Genomic DNA, 18,466 nt, shown 5'->3' with positions numbered 1-18,466 from the left:
TTAGTAGATGAAAGTAAAACTTAGAAATATATTCCAAATCGGTGTTTGAACATAGATTGGACTTGGATGCCTACAATGTCTTGCTCATAGGCAGTATAAGTAGTGCAATTATGGGATCAAAATGTTCTCTAGGTAGAAATTATGTTGATGTCCTTGAAATGAGGGTTGGGAGAGAGTTGTGCCATGTGGATTTAGCAAGCCCTTATGTGGTGTGTCATCTATCAATAAAGTGTTGTTAGCATCAAATGACACTTGGATTTGGAAAAAAGATTTATAAAACAAGTGTATATTAGGTTCTATAGGGTGGCAGTGTCCCTTAATGGAAACACTGTATCTTTGTCTATACAAAAATTTAAAGTTTGATCTTTGAATTCCGGCTTTGTTACAAACTATGGCCATGAGGGAGTCTAGGTTTTGCTGTTGCATTGAAGACCAAATTGCAACCCTGAACCTTGGAATAAGAAAATTCAAATATTCCTTAGTGCTTGATGACCTTGTGATAGCCTATTTGACACATGCAAAACTCCATGTAGACTGTATCTTGTTTAGATGGCTCTGGTAATAGCAGCAATCCATTGATGTCCAAAATAATCAGTCTTTGCAAACATTGTGTGGAACATATAAGTAGTTAGAAACTAAGATGACTCTTTTATTCTATTACATTGGATATCACCGGAACAACCATAGCAAGGGTCCATATTGGGTTTGACTATCGTTAAAGTTGTACTATTCAATGTCGATGTTGTCAAGCTTCTCCTCCTCAGGCCCTTGTGCTTCCTCAGTCCAAGACTCTTGTTTTTCCATCATAGAGGTCTCCATAGAGAGGTATTGGCTTCTATAGTGGTATGGTCTGCTTGAGGCACAAACACTATTGCACATGAAGATGATCATCCTCTTCTATTTGAATGGTGGAGGACTCTGGTTTGAGGGTATCAATGTGCATCTCTTCCTCATCCCCTCCCTCTGCATGGTCTTCCTCCTCCTCAGCACCTCCTTATGCATGATGCATCTCTTCCTCCTCAACCCCTCCCTCTGCATGGTTACTCTTCTCCTTAGCCCTTCCATGTGCTTGGTCTTTCTTCTCCTCTTTCTCTTGAGCCTTTTCAGGGATCCCATCTCGTGAAGAGGACTCAAGGAGGTCCACTAGCTTAGGTCCCTCACATGTCATTTTCATTTCCATTGCCTGGTCATCCAACAAGCTATCTTCTGCATCCAGAATTACAAGATTTGATAAAGAGAGTAGATGTTGCATAATTGTAGAGAAATATCGTTGCAAACACTATAGGGTGTGTTTCTTAAATGCACTTTGCAAAATTAAAACAAGTTTAGATTAGTCCTTTTTGCTATTTAACACCAACTTATTGTAATGCATTGCAAATTGGCTACCTTTGACTTGAATGGCTTTAATGCAAAGAGGCTCTACAATATGCACTCGGCATGGAGGAGACATCTCCATCCACATAAGTTTGCATCTATTTGATTTGGCATCGTGATACCTTTTATGTTTGCCTTGTATAGTTCATAACTGCCACATAACTTTTCATATGCATGCAATAATCTCTTTATGTAGCTGCAAATAGACAAGTTTGTTGGTCAAGTACAACAATCAATGTATGTCGACCTAAACCTAGAGAAAAACTAATTTTAAAATGTGAACACTCACAATCTTAATTATGGATGGGTTCTTCGAATTGAATTGAGAGGCCATATCATTGGCATGTCAAGATCAATGCATATGAGGCTCAAGTGATTGTTGCTCTTGTATGGGAAAACAATTGTTGTTACTTTGATCATAGGATAGTGAACAAACCATCTCTATAATGTATCCTGAGGGGTATTTTTCATTTGGAGAAGCACAAACATTTGTGGATCCAAAAGATATATTTTGGTCTGGCTTTGTTGAGGAAGTTGGCTCTTTATCAAATTAAAAATTGTTAATGCAAGTTATTCTTCAATCCAAAGCGAGGAGCTAAGTATGTTAAAGCAAGAGAATGGGACTTACTTTAAGCATATATACACAATAGAATATGTTATCTGTGCATCTGGATCCTGCGATATATTAATATTGATATAAATCGATAGCTAATCTCCTTGACCCATCTGCTAGTGGTATGTCTGCTAGCAGTCCTTCTTTTATTGAGGATAAGATTTCATTGTTTCTCTCATCTATCTCACAGGTAGTTGTGTCGTAGCTTTTCTTTTCTGCTTCTATAACAACTATGACCTTTTCTTTCTCTCTTAGTTTCTTGGACTCCTCTGCACGAAGGGTTTCTTGCTCAGCTTTGGCCCTCGTGTTAACTTCATTGGTGACCCTACAATTTTACCTCTATGGCCATGCTGGAGCTATGAGCAAAATCTCCCTGAATTTTTTGTCAATGAAATCATTGGAGATTAGTTTATCGTATCTCTAGCTTACTCTCTTCAGTGTTTCATTGTCCTTGTCTATAATGGTCAAGCAGTGTGCATGTGTAGCCACAATAGTGATTTCATTGAAATACTCCAAAAGGAAGTCTTCTACTACCTCTTAAAAGGCTAAAAGAGCAACAACCTTCCTTCTCATTGTGCCTATGCATGCATCTTCACAGATTGATCTGACCAGCCTCCGAAAGGGAAGCTTCGATACACATAGCTCAATGCTTTTCCAAGTCTTTTTTTCATCTCCTTGAATAACCTCAATTCTACACATCTTATTCTTGCTGGCCTACCTGCCCCCGGTTGGAAGCTAAACCTAGCCCTTTGCATGCCTTCCTTGTAGTCGCCTTGGTTCTTGCCATTTTTGAAACATCAACCCTTACTAACCATTTACTGTGTGCGTGTGTGCGTGCGTGCGTGTATCTCTCATCCTCTTTATTGAATGGTATTACAACTCGCGGAGGAGTTTGTAGAGTGAGTGAAATCTCACATGCACACTGTAATACAATTCTCTCTTTGATCCCCTCTTTATCACTCTTTCTTTGCATCTCTCTCTTTTACTCTCTATCACTCTCCTTTTTAAAGAATGGTGTTACGAGGCATTGAAGAGCTTTTAGAATGTGTGTAATGTCACCCGTGTACCCTAACACCTCTCTCTCTCTCTCTCTCTCTCTCTCTCTCTCTCTCTCTCTATATATATATATATATATATATATATATATATATGTATATATATATATATATATATCCTTCCTTCCCACTTTATCCACCTAATCCTCTACATATTTTGGCATACGGTGCACGAGGAAGATTTTGAATGAATTTTATATCACCCGCGTGCCATTAGGAGAAGAAAAAATATGTACCTTCAATACATACACAGTATTTGGAATATGAATACTAACTACGTGTGTTTGGAGTGAGAAACTACTCCATTTGAGTAAATGTAGAGTAAACATTGTATTTGGAAAGTTAGAGTACCTGTTGCCTAGCCTTGCTTGAAAAGAAAGTCAAATGCCGTGGTCTTCTGAAGGTTCAAGTATGTAGGGCCCTCATTTAGCTGCTTTGTTGCTATGATGAAACTCTCTCTCTCTTTCTCTCCCCCCCCCCCCCCCCCCCCTCTGTGTGTGTGGGTTTTCACTCTTAGGGATAGAACACACTGTTTCTTAGTGATGTGATAGAGCACTCAACTGTGTGTGTGTGTGTGTGTGTGTTTTCACGCTTAGGGATGGAACACATTGTTTCTTAGTGCTGTGATAGAGCACTCAACTCTCTCTCTTGATGTTGTGATAGATCACTATATCTCTTTGTCGCTGGGATGGAATACTCTTTTCCTCTCTCTCTCTCTCTCTCTCTCTCTCTCTCTCTCTCTCTCTCTCTCTCTCTCTCTCTCTCTCTCTCTCCACTAGAGGGTGCACGCCTACCAACTGTGCGATGTTAACTCAAATGTGATCAAAAGTGATTGGAACCATACAATATATTTAATAGCTTCTAGTTATCATTAAATAGTTTACATGTGTAATGCCTTCCGGGCCGTGCATGATGCCAATAGTCCAATGATTTATTGGAGAGAGAGAGAGAGAGAGAGAGAGATTGGATCTAAGTAAGAGACATTTTAGGTTTTGCCCATTTCTCTCTCTCTCTCTCTCTCTCTCTCTCACACACACACACACACACACACACACACACACACACACACACACTTGGTCACCACATCTGACCATGATAGCTATTTCTAGTTACACTCACTCAACCTATTGGTATTGCTACCCGAACCATGTATGTAGCTAATGCTTCACCCAACACACACATACTCGTACACTTCTGACAATTGACTAAGACTTTGACACTATTTTTGCATGAGTACAAGTAGCTTATTTTTAGCATAAAGTTGTCCACCTTGAGAATGAAATCACAACATAAGGGAATTGAGATTTGATTCCTTGATACTGGCTTACACTGTTATCTTGGTCAGCATGGTTGAAAGTGAGCCACTAAAAGCTAAAATCAGTGGGAGCAAACCCTTAAGGATTTAACCCTTAAAAGATAAATGGTAAACCTCCTTCCCATTATGGATCCTCCTGGCATAAACCGATGCGAGGGTATTCCATTCAATATCTGTCGCCACAGATCCCCTTCCCCCTTTCAGTCAAGAGGACTCACGATGGAAGCTTCCCTTTCTGATGATGATGGCGGCTTGGCACGACATGTAGCTCATCCTTTCATGATAAATCCTCCTCTTTAGGGCCTGTACACGATCCCGATGGGTTTGGTCGCAGTGGTGAGAATGCATGATGTGACCATACCTGTCATATTTTAGGATAACGATAGTTGACGAGCTTCTTTACTGCCTCATACCCATCTACTGCCCCTATATAAAGGTGAGGGGCTCTTCTTCCTTCACTTAGACTTGGTTTTTTTATGTCTTTTGCCTTTTAGCATACAGGAAAAGCAATTATGGTTTAGGGATTGGGCATTGGGTTTTGTTGTGCTGTCCCTTGCAACATTAAAACAACCAGTTATGGTCAGCTTGGTTGTATTGTTAAAAAAAAGGGGAAAGAGAGAGTATGAAGAAGTGAATGGAAATGTGCTTGGCTGTCCCCAGGCACTTTGGAGATTTTTTGGAATTGCTTCTGCTCCACAGGCTCTATATTTTACTCAAAAGTCAGTTTTAGAAAACTTCTAGCTCTTGATTGGAAGATTGGATGATTATGATAGGATACGATTTTGGCCTTAAAACATTGATTCTAAAAAAGATGTTTTTTGTCCCTATTGGGTGGTGAATGCAAAGAAAAAATGAAGTTTTCCACTGACTTTTCTCTGAGCTGGCATTAGTAAAATACTAAACATGTGCATTAGAACTTGAATTCCTTGTTGCTGACAGATGTTAATTGGCCTTATTGGATCTAATAGGTTCTATTTATGGTTATTTTAAAATAAGGGCTGACTGGCTACTGGTTGACTGGTTGTTGGTTGAAGTATAGACCTATTCACTTGATAATCATATGGCTCTTAAACTCTTTATTACAACATGTTTAACACTTAGGGGTTGTGGTTTTACTGAATTTTTAAAAAAACTATTTCTTTTATGATCTACAAAAGAATGGGAGCTTTGCTCACCTGGTCTCTGTTGTTTAGTAGGAATAAAATATTATTTAACTATGATTAATATGGCTTGGGCAAATGTAGCAAAGTTCTAGATAGTTGGACTCCTGGCCTGCTCACTAAACTTGAGAGTTTACTAATCTAAAATTTGATATCTCAGTAATACCTTATTGATGGATCACTTGGGCACGAAATAGGAGTAACTTATATTCACACATCAATGGAGTGTTCCTACTATAATTAGGGTGTAATTTTTTAAGTGAAAATGAATCATGCTCATTACCTTTTGTATAAGAGGTTTACCATAGAAAATAGCTCCACTTTTTACGGCTCTGGCTGATACTTCTTTGAGAAGTTAGTCCAGGTGCTACTTTGATACCAAGGAATTTTTTTTATGATACCTGGTGTGTGCAGATGAGTGTACATGCCTTGCAAATTAGGAGATTACTCACCGACTTCTGGTTCTTGATGTCTGGCCTAAATCTAGTCTTTTTTTACTGTTGGTAGCCTTATTGACTCTTAATTATTGAGTGTATTTATTTTCTGAGGAAGGTATGGCATAATCTACTATATGGCTGTGCTTATTGTGATAGTTCTGAATTGAACTTGGGTTTTTTTACTAATGATAACTCTTGGAAATTTTGGTTGTATTCACTGTCATGCTGACTTGGCAAGGTCTTTCACTTCTATAAATGTTAACTTTGTTGGATTCTTGTTGATTGATGACTTGAATGGAGATCTGGTTTATGGCTAGACCTTTGATCATGGTCTCTAGCTGTTGCTAAGTATGACTTTAGTTTTGGTGGGACTGAATTCTTCCTAAATAATGTGGCTCTATTTGGGTAGGGTTTGCTGGTGAGGAAGTTAAATTTGTAAGAAAAACTCCATCAACTGGTTATACCGAGTAAAAAGTTTTTTTACAAGTACTTGATCTGGGCTAAATCCTAGGAGATACGAGACCCTGTAAAGGACTGGAATGCCTTGCTTTATATGGTCGGCGATCTAGCTTTGATTGGTAACCTTATACATACATACATACATACATATTCTTGGATTTGATTTAAACTTTGGTTCTTACTGCCATGTTTTGATTTTCTGAAAGATTTGACTCTAATCCAATAATCTTCTTAAAATTCCTAGTCTCCTTTCTGGTTGCTAAGCAAAATATATCTTCTGCTGTGTTGGTTGAAACTTTGGGATTTTGTTACTACAACTTTCTGACATATGGTGGAAAAATGGATCTTTTTGATAAACCTATGTAGGGCTAGCACACCCTAATTAATGTAATTTGTGAGCTTGCTTTAAGTAAAGCTTCAATACTAACCACAATTGTGATGAAACATTTGGGTGAACTGAGATTTCTAGCCATTGTGTTCTACTATGGTTGGATGGTTTGTTCTATTTGAAGGGCTCGACTTTGGTGCATATATTAGGGTGTAGTTACAAAACAAAGCCGATTGCATACAAGTTTTTGTCCATACATTTTTTAGCTACAAAACAAAGCAGTACATAGAATGCTTTAAAGTTATGGATGAGTGGACATTTTTGATAGTAAATGGTTTTATTAAAAGAAGTTTCTTTTAAAGACCATATGAAGAAATTCTGGCAGGAATACTTTTGATATAGTAAAAACTTGAATTTTTTTTAATTTTAATAGGACAATATCTAGTTTAATAATTTTTAAATTTGACATGGATAACAACTGATAGGTTCTTTGAAGCGTGCCATACGTAGCCAAGTCTAACATATCTGTTGTCTTGACTATATGGATACATGTGAGAATTCTATCTTGACTTAAAAAGGTTTAGCATGCTGCAGTCCAACTTTGAAAACACTTGATGATTCAACTGGGATAGTTCTAATACCTTTGTATAAACTCATTTGGAATGATACCTCATTCTTATTATGTTGTACAATTATGAATCAAAGACTGAGTTATTTATGTACAAATATTTGCCTAGTCATCTAAAGCCAATCGTTTTTTGAACGTTATGTTCTTTGGTATATATGTATTTAAATTAAAACAGCTACACACACCCCTAAACACCAAGTCCTCCCAGGCAACTTGATGGACCGGACGCTGGATTTAGATTATTCTTGTCTATAGGCTTTGATTGATCCACTGTATATAATTCCTTGTTTGGTTGACAAGTGTTAGGTGGTCTCTCCTTGACTATAGACTGGATTCCTACTCACGACTATTGTAGTCTTTTGGCTCAGTCGGTTTTAGGTAGCAGGTTAATCCAATTCTACTCACCCATGCTTAATAACTTTATTCTAATAATTTTAGGAACATGTTACTTACTACACATATGAGGACTTTTTGGGATCAAGAGATAAAGCATGACATATATCATCTAAAGACTATCAATGACAACCATACTTTTTTCAAACTGGCTAATAAAGCCTTAAAACTCACAGGAGTAATGTCTTCCTTGAAGATGATATCATATATTGTGTTAATACAAAAAATTTACCCTCTTCAGGGACACTCTGACTTGGCACTTCTTTGCTAAAGCTTCATTCTTGACTTCTGTTAAACTTATCTTTTTGATGAGGCACTAGGCCCATAAAACTAAAAAGATTTCCCATATCCCTAGGAAGGAGGGGGTGAGCCCTAAAGGTAGGGGAAGAGAGAGAAACTCTCTCTCTCTCTCTCTCTCTCTCTCTCTCTCTCTCTCTCTCTCTCTCTCTCTCTCTCTCTCTCTCTCTCTCTCTCTCCCCCTCCCCCAAGCTCTCCCTTTACACAAAGGGAATATTGGGCACATGGCAAGCTCGTAGCCCAGATGTCCCCAATCTCCCCTCAAATCCATTGGATGGCCATAGAGGTGGACCAATGAGAATTAGGCTAGAGTAAAATTAGTCTAATCAGTTTAAAAATGCTTGATAAAAGAATCAATAGAGATTAAGCTCCCTAGAAGACTATTGGACAGGCTACCAAGGGGTCCAATGAGCAGCCCAATGGCTTGCTTGATTCCTATTGGCCAGAAGACTAAAAGGTCCAATGAGAGTTTAAATAAATTATTTTAATTACCTAAAGCTCTCACAAAAGGGGAAAGGGGGGCACTTGTCAAAAGGCTATCAACTATGCTTCTTAATTGTTATTGGATAAGCTCTGCAGGAGCCAATGGGAAGCCAACAAGAGCATTTGGGAAGAGGGGTCGACCAAGAAGAGAGAGAGAGGTTGGCATTTTACACTAACCAATTTTGCTACACACACACACACACACACAACTTATGTGTTGAGCAAGAACTCCATCTCCTTCTCCAAGAATTGAGAAATAGAGGCCTACACCAGCAACTCTTGGCTATGTAATGCAATCCAACCAAGAGCCAAGCTTCAATGGCATGCTCATCTCCTTTACCATGCTAATTACTAAGCTAAGCTATGCTATTCGAGTGATTATGTGAGGAGAATACTTCTTTCTTGTAAGATACATCTTCTTCCTCTCAATCTTTCCTCATTCCCTGCTAGCTCTCACCATCTTTGAAGGCGTGTGAGGTCTTGGGGCTGAGGCTAGGCCCACTAGTTGTGTTTTTCAAGCATAATTTGGTGCATGAAGCTTCCATCTTCATTGCACCACTGAGTTCACAAAGATTGTATTGTACAAAAGTCTCCTTCGATGGGAGAAGCTATAATACAAAGCCTTTTTGGAGGGGGGACCGGCTGCATATAAATCTGGTCCTAAACTGTTGTCAATTGTTCTATCTCTCTCTCTTTTCAAGTATTGTCTATGCCAAACTAGCTAGATGTAATTTCTATGTTGCTTTATTCAACTAAGTACTCTCTCTATGCTCATTAGGAACTTGTTCTTAATGAAATGCTCGCTATGTTTTCATTTTCCGCTACACATAAGTTACTAGTGCATTAAATGCTACATTGGTATCAAAGCTATTGGTTTTTCTTTTTTTGCTCAAGAAGAGAGGTAGGATGCCTGGTTTATGCAGTTAACGAGGATACCATTGAGAGCCATGGTCTTAATAATGCAGTCCTACGGGGCTTGCCTATGGCTTAACCATTATTGAACTATTAGAATATTGATAGGAACCGATGTTGTCTCGGCTCTGTGAAACCTTCTCTTCTATTCCTTGCAATTAATAATATTCAATCCACGGGTATAGATGCTTGAGTGCTTATCTTTGAAGGTAAAGAGGAGTAGCAACTAGGGCTTGAAGTTCCAAAGTACATGTAAAAATTTACATCTAAAATTTTCTAGTATGGCTGACAAGGGAAAAGAGATTGAAATGAATGTTGATAGCTTTGAGTTTGCTAATGAAAGAGCAGCTAATGATGCCTCTATGCTTGTAAACTATCTTGTTTGTAGGCTTCAACAAGATGTAGGCAATCCATACCTCCAAGGTGAAGTGCTACAGCAATTGCGCACCCATGGTATTCTCCAAACTCCCCACCAAGAAGAGAGAGTACCTAGGAAAGCTCCTGGGGAGACTTCCAAAAGAGGACTCTCTCCAATAAGGGAAGAAGAGGAGGATCCGTACGAAGGTCTCAAAAACTTACTACTCGATGAGGCATCTCCCTTTCAAAGGAGAACCCAAGTTTCAATGGTAGAGCCCCCACCGAAAGAACAAGAAAGAAGTGAGTCTCTTGCCACCTCGATGGAGATGGCTCCACAAAGACGATGTGCAAAACACTTTATAACACCCCCTAAATGGAGAAGACCATCGCATACTCCTCTTCACCATAATTCAAAGAGGGAAGAGAGGAAACAAAAGAATAAAAAGACGAGAAAGAGGCCAACCTCTTCTCCATATTCCTCTTCCTCTTCCTCTTCTGAAGAAAGTAATGGTATAGAAGAGAAGGAACAAGGGAAGAAAAAGGCGAGAAAGAGGTCACCCTCTTCTCCATCCTCCTCTTCCTCTTCTGAAGAAATTGATGGTGCAACTCTCAAATTTCCCAAGAGAAGAGGCCATCGGAAATCCTATGCCGCCTGGAAAAGGTTGTCCAAGCTCAAAAACTTCAAAGAAGGAGGAAAGAACATCTCTTTCCTTACCTACGATGGCACCTTTGGTGCTACAAATAAAGTCTTGGCCTTTATCCAACAATTTGATGCGGCATTTGGAGATGAGGGCTTCACCACGGAGTCCTCTAAGCTACTTCATGTATCTATGCATTTTCAAAAGTCCACCAGGCAATGGTGGTCTAGCCTACGATCAAATGATGAAGCTCCACAAACATGGAAAGCTTTAAGAGATTCCATCATGAAGTAGTTTTTGGCTAGCGATGCCAAAGACAAAGTACTCACTAAATGGCGAAGCTTGAAGCTCTCTCCCTATGAATCTATTCACAAATATGTAGACAAGTTTTGGGATTTACATCTCAAAGCCACTGTCTACAAAAAGATTGATTTTGGAAGCAAAAACAACAATTTTGTGCGGGTTTATTTGAGAATATGGCGGAGTATGTTAACTCCCAAGGCCTCGCACCATATTTGCGGTCATACACCATACCATGGTGGCTTCAAGAATCAACTTCCAACAAGGGGCCAAGAGAAATCTTAAGCCCACTGAAAACAAGGACCGTAGTGAGCCTAAGGGGAAGGACAACGTCCAAAAGTCTCCCAAAGGCAACTACAACAACAACAAAGACAAGGAGAAGGGAGTTTATAAAGGCAAAAATAAACTCTCTTCTGAAGAGCTAGAGCGTTATCAAAAAGATAACCGTTGTGTCAAGTGCGGGGAGCAAGGGCATGCCTATCGTGCTTGTTCCCACAAGAATACACGTAATGAGCATCCTAGAGCTTCCATAGTCAAAATTCAAGAAGAGGATGCTCATCACAAAGGATCTCTCTATGTCATGCTTGGGGAAAGGTAAGAGAACATGATGCTTTTATCGTCTTTGACCCTGGTTCTACTCACAATTTCATATCCACAGAGTTGGCCACCAAGCTAGGCATCCAAGCCTATCAGATAGGAGATTTCCTACCTGCCGATGGTGCTTTCAAGGGACAAGAAGCCTCAGTCACTCCCTTAATTGGGAAATTGAGGCTCCATGTCCAAAGCTATGTGGACAAGGAGGATTTATTCATCTCTCCTCTCAAACATGAGGATGTAATCCTAGGGGCACCATGGTTTGATCGCATGGCTGCCAATGTTAAGTTCCCTAAAAGACAAATCTACTTTAGGTATAGGGAAAAAGATATGTACATAGATGCTAAGGATTCGGGTAGCACCATACCCATTGTACATAAGCAAGCTTTCAATAAGTCAATAAAGAGCTCTATTTTCATGTACATGATTTTTGTTGAAGATTCTCAACACGAACCTAATGTTTTAGCAAAAGAAGATATAGGCAATCAAAAGGAATTAGAGTTATCCAATTTCCTAAAGGGATTCCAAGATGTTTTTATTGATGACATCCCTTGTGAGCTACCTCCCAAACAAGGGGATGTTGACCATGCAATTGAACTTCTTCCAGGAAGCTCACCACCTAATAAACCTCCTTATTGAGTTTCTCAAGCTCAACAAGAGGAGATTATGCGGCAAGTGCATGAGCTAGTTGAGAAAGGCATGGTTAGGCCTAGCTCATCTCCATTTTCTTCGCCAGTTTTATTAGTGCAAAAAAAAAGATGGCACATATCGTATCCGTGTCGACTATAGAGCACTAAATAGGATCACTATTAAGAATAGGTTTCCTGTTCCACGGGTAGAAGAATTATTTTGATAAGCTACAGGGGTCGACCTACTTCAGTAGGATTGACCTAAAAAGTGGCTATCATCAAATAAGGATAGTTGATCAAGACATTGTAAAGACCACATTTTGCACTACGTTTGGTCTTTACTAGTACATTGTCATGCCTTTTGGCTTGACCAATGCACCAGCCACATTTAACCGTTTGATGGAGAAGCTATTCAAGCCTCACAGAAGCTTTACTGGAGTGTTCTTTGATGATATAATCAAATACTCTAATTCATTAGACGAACACAAGCAACACCTCCAGGTAATATTTCAAGTTTTACGAGAGAATAAACTTTATATTAATCAAAAGAAAAGTGAATTTTTCTTACAAGAGATACAATATTTAGGTCACATTATCTCTCAAGATGGCATCCAAATGGATCCATCAAAGTTAGAGGTAATAGAAGGATGGCCTAATCCAAGGAATCTGCATGAACTAAGAAGCTTTATAGGTATGTGTGCATATTATAGACGCTTCATAGAAAAGTTCTCACAAATCGCGGGACCATTACATGACCTAACAAATAAAAAAGCTAGGTACATATGGTCCACTAAGGAGAAAAATGCTTTCAAAAATCTTAAAGAGAAGCTTATCTCTCAACCTGTGCTTACACTACTGGATGTCTTAAATCCATTCGAGGTTCAATGTGATGCTTGTGGTGATTGCCTTGGAGTTGTTTTGCTCCAAGAAGGGCACGCCATAGCCGATGAAAGTCAAAGGCTCGACCCTGTTGAGCAAGCTCTAGGTATATATGAGAAGACTCTTAGCAATTCTACATGCTCTAGACTTGTGGAAGCACTATTTATTGGGGACTCCTTTCATTCTGCGAACGGATCACCAAAGCCTTAAGTACTTCATGATGCAGAGCAAGCTCTCCGACAAACAAATGAGGTGGGAAAATTTCCTTTCGCAATTCCATTTTCATATTGCTCACATTGCTGGCAAGCATAAACAAATAGCCAATGCACTCTCAAGACGACCGAGAATGAATGCGATATCCATAGCAACTCACAATGATCTATCTTCTGTGATAGATGAGTACGCTATTGATCCCGATTTTAAAGATGTGATTTAAGCCCTTGCACTAGGGAAGAAGGAAGAACCATTTACCTTACAAGATGGTTATCTTCTCTATGGCAACACTCTATGTGTTACTAACTCACTACGTGAGAGAGTAATGTATGAATCTCATGCTCCTCCTTATGCGGTGCATAGAGGGATTCAATCTACCTTAAAAGGGATAGAAACATACTTCTATTGGCCTGCCATGAAAGAAAACATACAAGAGTATGTTTCAAAATGTGTGGTATGCCAAAAGATGAAGTTTGATAGAGGGAAGCAACCTGGATTGCTTCAACCTTTGCTAATCCCTAATTCACCATGGGAGAGCATATCCATGTATTTTATCTTTGGATTGCCCAAGTCCATCCATGGGAATGACGATAGTGGACATGTTTAGCAAACAAGCACATTTCATACCTGCCAAAAAGACTATCAAGGCAATCAAATGGAAACCCTCTTTATATCACAAATCTTCAAGTACCATGACTTGCCAATGTCCATAGTGTCGTATAGAGATCCTAGAATGACTAGTCTCTGGAAGGGTCTCTTTGAGAATTTAGCTACAAGGCTAAATTTCTCTTTGGCCTATCACCCCTAAACGGATGGCCAAATTGAAATAGCTAACCTAAAAATTCTTGATCTACTATAAGCTTATGTTTTAGAAGTAGATCAAAAGTCCCAATGGGAGAAGTACTTACCTTTAGTGGAGTATGCTTACAATAACATTGTACATACGTCCACGGCGGTAAGACTATCCTACAATATCTTATCAAGTTTAGAAATTATCCTTTTGACAATTAAAGAATAACCTAAACCTTGTCAATGGTTACAATCATTCCCTAGAGTAAGCAAATGTAAATATGTATAAATGAACAAAGTTTTGTCTTATAAGACTCTCTTTTTCTTTATGTGCACAAATATTAATAAGTATGCATGCTTAGGATCATGTTTGTGGTGGTGTAGTGCTTGGGGCTCATTTCTATTGTTGGAATGGAGCGCTTGCCATCACTACACCAGCGTACTTGTATTTTACGAATAGTTACCTCCCGTGGATGTCTATCCGCTTGGAAATGGGTTTGGTTTGGGAGGATCCTCGCAGATGGTTTAGGTGGTGCAAGTGCTTGGGGCTCATTTCTATTGTTGGAATGAAGCGCTCTTCATCACTACACCGAGGTGCTTGTATTTTACAACTAGTTACCTCCTTTGGGTATTTATCCGCCTGGAAGTAGGTTTGGGTAGGAAACATTTTTCTTTTGGTGGTGCAAGTGCTTGGGGCTCGTTCCTATTGCTGGAATGGAGTGCTTCTCATCACTACACTGGCGTACTTCTATTTTAAAACTAGTTATCTCCCCTGGGTGTCTGAGTCTACAGGAAACAAGTTTGGGTAGGAAGCATCCTTGTGGAGGGTTTAGATGGTTTAAGTGCTTGGGGCTCATTTCTAATGTCGAAATGGAGTGCTCCTAATCATTACACCAATTTCACACTACTATTTTTTTCTTACATTTCACTTTTGTCGGGGTGTTAAGGAGCGGCCTCCATGAGAGAGGGTAATCCATGATTTTAAAAAATTACCTCTTCCTCCTCACGTTCACACATGATGGAAGGGGGTAAACGTTATTCAAAAGGGGGAGGGTAGAGCAACTATATCTCTCTAGGGTGCAGTTGTCCTCAACTTAGCCATAAGGAGGCATCATCTGCTTTGGGATCCTTGAGATACATTTTTAAAGACCAAAAGGTCCCCTCTAATGTCATGATTGGTACATATTTTCACTCTTGTGGAAGAAAACTACTATATTTTGATCAAAAGTATCTTTTCCATATTGGATAAGATGCATGGGTTTTGGCGACACTACAATGCACTTTTTGAAGATTTCAAAATTTTTATTATTTATTGTATATTACTAATGATCAGTGGCGGGCGTGGGGCTACGTTGGAAATTTCAGCATGGTTTTTTTTTTACTTAAGGCGAGTTGGAGGGGGGTATTGCAAAATGGAAAACCCCTCTCGTGAGGGGTGGGGGGGGGGGGGGGGGGGGGGGGGGGGCCTTTAATGTTGCTCGAAGTGCCCTAGAGGGCCAGGGTTGTTGCAGAAATGACCGGATCGTCTGATAGCCTTCATGTCACTTGGTCATTTTTTGTGAATGTGAAGAGCTATGAGTTGAGAATTTTGTTAATTAATATTTTAATCACATGAAAAAATGCATATGAAATCCCTGCTTTGGACTCTTCCTTTGGCATCTGCTGAGATATGGTTTACCAATGGTATTTTTCAGCATAATGGTCTGGTATGGCTTTCAGATGGGAATCTTGCCCTCCCTCTTATAGCTTACTAAAGCTTGGGACTTGATGGCAAAAAGATATGATATTTCTTGCTTACTTACCTGCTATGTCACTTTTTGTCCTTCAATTAGCAACTAAATATTGGTCATTAGCAAAGAGTAGATGCTTTACCCGAAATTTGATTTCTAAACTAAACAAAATGAAATTTTTGACACCTTATTCTAACTAATTCATTATACACTTTCACTATTTGGGCTTGCCAAGAAAATGGTCCTAGGTTATGGCTCAAAATATGCAAAAATTGGAATTTCTAGGTACAAAATATAGCTTCTTAAATCACTTTGAGAACATAATAAAGGAAGCTTTTTTGCATAGATACTGAAGAATCTTCTTGGAAAATAAGGGTTAACTTGGAGTAAAACTTTTCTCAATAGTACTTTAAGTTGAAATAAGTTTAAGTAGGCCAAGGATAACAATCGGTAGGTTTGTTGACACATGTAATACGTATTCAAGGCTAATGAATGTGTTGTCTTGTCTATATGGATGCAGGTGAGAATTCTATCTTTACTTAAAATTATTTTGGCTTAGCTAGTGTTTGACTTTGAAGATCTAGGCTTTTGTATAAAATTACTAGAATGATGCTTCATTCTTTTTATATTGTACAAAATGACTCTAATACTGAGTCATTTTTGTACTTATTATTGTCCAATTATCTTAAGCCAACTGTCTGTTGAACATTATGTTCTTCTGTGTATATGTATTAAGTTTAGTACAACAACATACACGTCCTAAACACAAGGCTCTCCCAGGTAAATGGGGGACCGAGATGCTGGCTTTATAATATTTCTGGTCTATAGGCCTTGATTGACCCATTGCCTATAATTCCTTGTTGGGTTGGCATGTGTAAGGTGGTATTTCTTTGACTATAGATTGGGTTCCTGTCATGGCTATTGTAGTCTTTTGGCTCTATTGATTTTAGATTGGAGGTTGATCGAATTCACACACCCATGTTTAACCTATTTAATTCTTGTTTTTTTAAGGAACATACTACTTTTAAATGGACTGCTTGTATGAGGGTTATCCATGACCCTGAGAAACATGCAAAAATCATGGAAAATATCCTACGATATTTAAAAGAACACCCCACACATTAAACCTCTCCCCCTAGAACTAGGCCTTTTTTGGACAGAAAAAGCCAAAAATAGAAAGATCACTTATTCTAACTAGCCACCTCTCTACAACTAATCCTCACTTTTTTGATATAGGCCTCAAACCCTCTCCGAAGGGCTTGAACTTGCTTTTGAACCTCTTTTTGTTTCTAGCTCCCTTGTTCTTCGGTGTATTAGCAATTTGAAAGCTTCACAACTTATTTATGCCTCTTCCTTATCAGTAGAAAATAAATCCTCTATTTTGCAAATTCTCTGAAACTATCTCCCAACTCCCTACTCTAGCTCAACAATTTAATAAAAAAATGGCCCATTTTTCCTCTTCTGGTGCTGAACTCGCCAATTTTTTTAAAAAGCTCTGTGGTCTTAATCTGGCTTTTGTTAGCACGTGGCCACACCCATTGTCCCACAATCAGAGATAAAGCTACTTTAGAGATAAAACTACAAGCAAGTGGCCTCTTCTGTAGAGATAAACCTACTTTGGAAGCTGTCAAAGAATTTCAAAACAATCTTTGTACTCTCAGTGATTCTACTCTTTTGGAGATGGTCCCTAAGGTCTCTAAAGTGTTCCCTTTCCTCCCAGTCTGACAAATTAAAGTTGAGTCATTTGGTGTTGACCATCAAGTTTGGATTATACCTAATAAAGATTTTTCTCCTCCCATAGTTAGTGAAACATGGGTTTACCTTGCTAAACTGCCTGCATCCCACTGTTGAGGATTTTCACCCCAAAATTCTGAAGGGGGAACAATTTTTGGATAAAGGGGAACTCATTAAGGCCCCCTTCAACCTCAATTTCATTGATCAAGCTAAATGTGCTTCAAATGAAAACCTCTACATCCGCACGAAATGGATCATGGAGTTTGCCAAAAGTAATCAGGACTTGATCTACATAGAATCTATTGGAATGTTTATAGGCCTTACCTAAAGTGTGCTTACAAATTTCTTGACCCTAAGGCAAATTGTGAGTGAAGTATTATGTGATTTGACCATGCTATTTGGTACATTCTAAACCATCTTGAGAATCTCTTCCCTTAAAAAAATGGTGGATTTTCACCTTCTCTATTTTGCTCTTGGCTTGGTGGACAGGCTAGATCCCTTGTGATTGTCCATATTGCATGTAATGCTCTTAGAAGAATGATGCTTTATATTCTCAAAGAATTAAAATCAAATGAACCTGGTACTTATCTTACTACCTATGCCAATTAGAAAGGGGTCAAAATTGCCACATGTTTGCTTAAGCCATGCATTGAAGAAGATAGTACTCCCTTTCTTAAAAGACCAACTTCTCTTACTACTCCCAATAGATCTTTTACTTCTTTTCTAACCCCTAGGTCTTCTACTAGCCATAATAGATGAAAGGCTTGAAGGTTTACTAGAGGGAAAGGGAGAAATTCCCCTATTCAACACCTCCTTGATATGTAATTTAAACTGATGTTCATGTACTTTTTGGCATGCCTGGGAGAGAGACAATTTTCAAGGAGGCACATAAGAAAGATTTGGTTTATGTACATTGTTCTACCACAATGAACTCCTAGATTGGTTTTTGCCTAAATCTATTTTTAATGAATGTTTTGATGTTCCTTTTGGTCACCATGATATGCTAAACAATGTCATGATGGATGGACTTATCATCATCTGTTAAGGCGGTTACGCCGCTAGCGGAAGCTAAATAGCGAGAACTCAACCAACAACAGAATTTGTCAGACGAGGACGGATCTTGACCCGCAGGTGCATGGAAACAACTAG

The sequence above is a fragment of the Adiantum capillus-veneris genome, chromosome 12 (genome assembly GCF_014529385.1).
Source record: "Adiantum capillus-veneris isolate H3 chromosome 12, ASM1452938v2, whole genome shotgun sequence".
Taxonomy (NCBI): Eukaryota; Viridiplantae; Streptophyta; class Polypodiopsida; order Polypodiales; family Pteridaceae; genus Adiantum; species Adiantum capillus-veneris.
Note: the sequence above shows the minus strand (reverse complement) of the source record.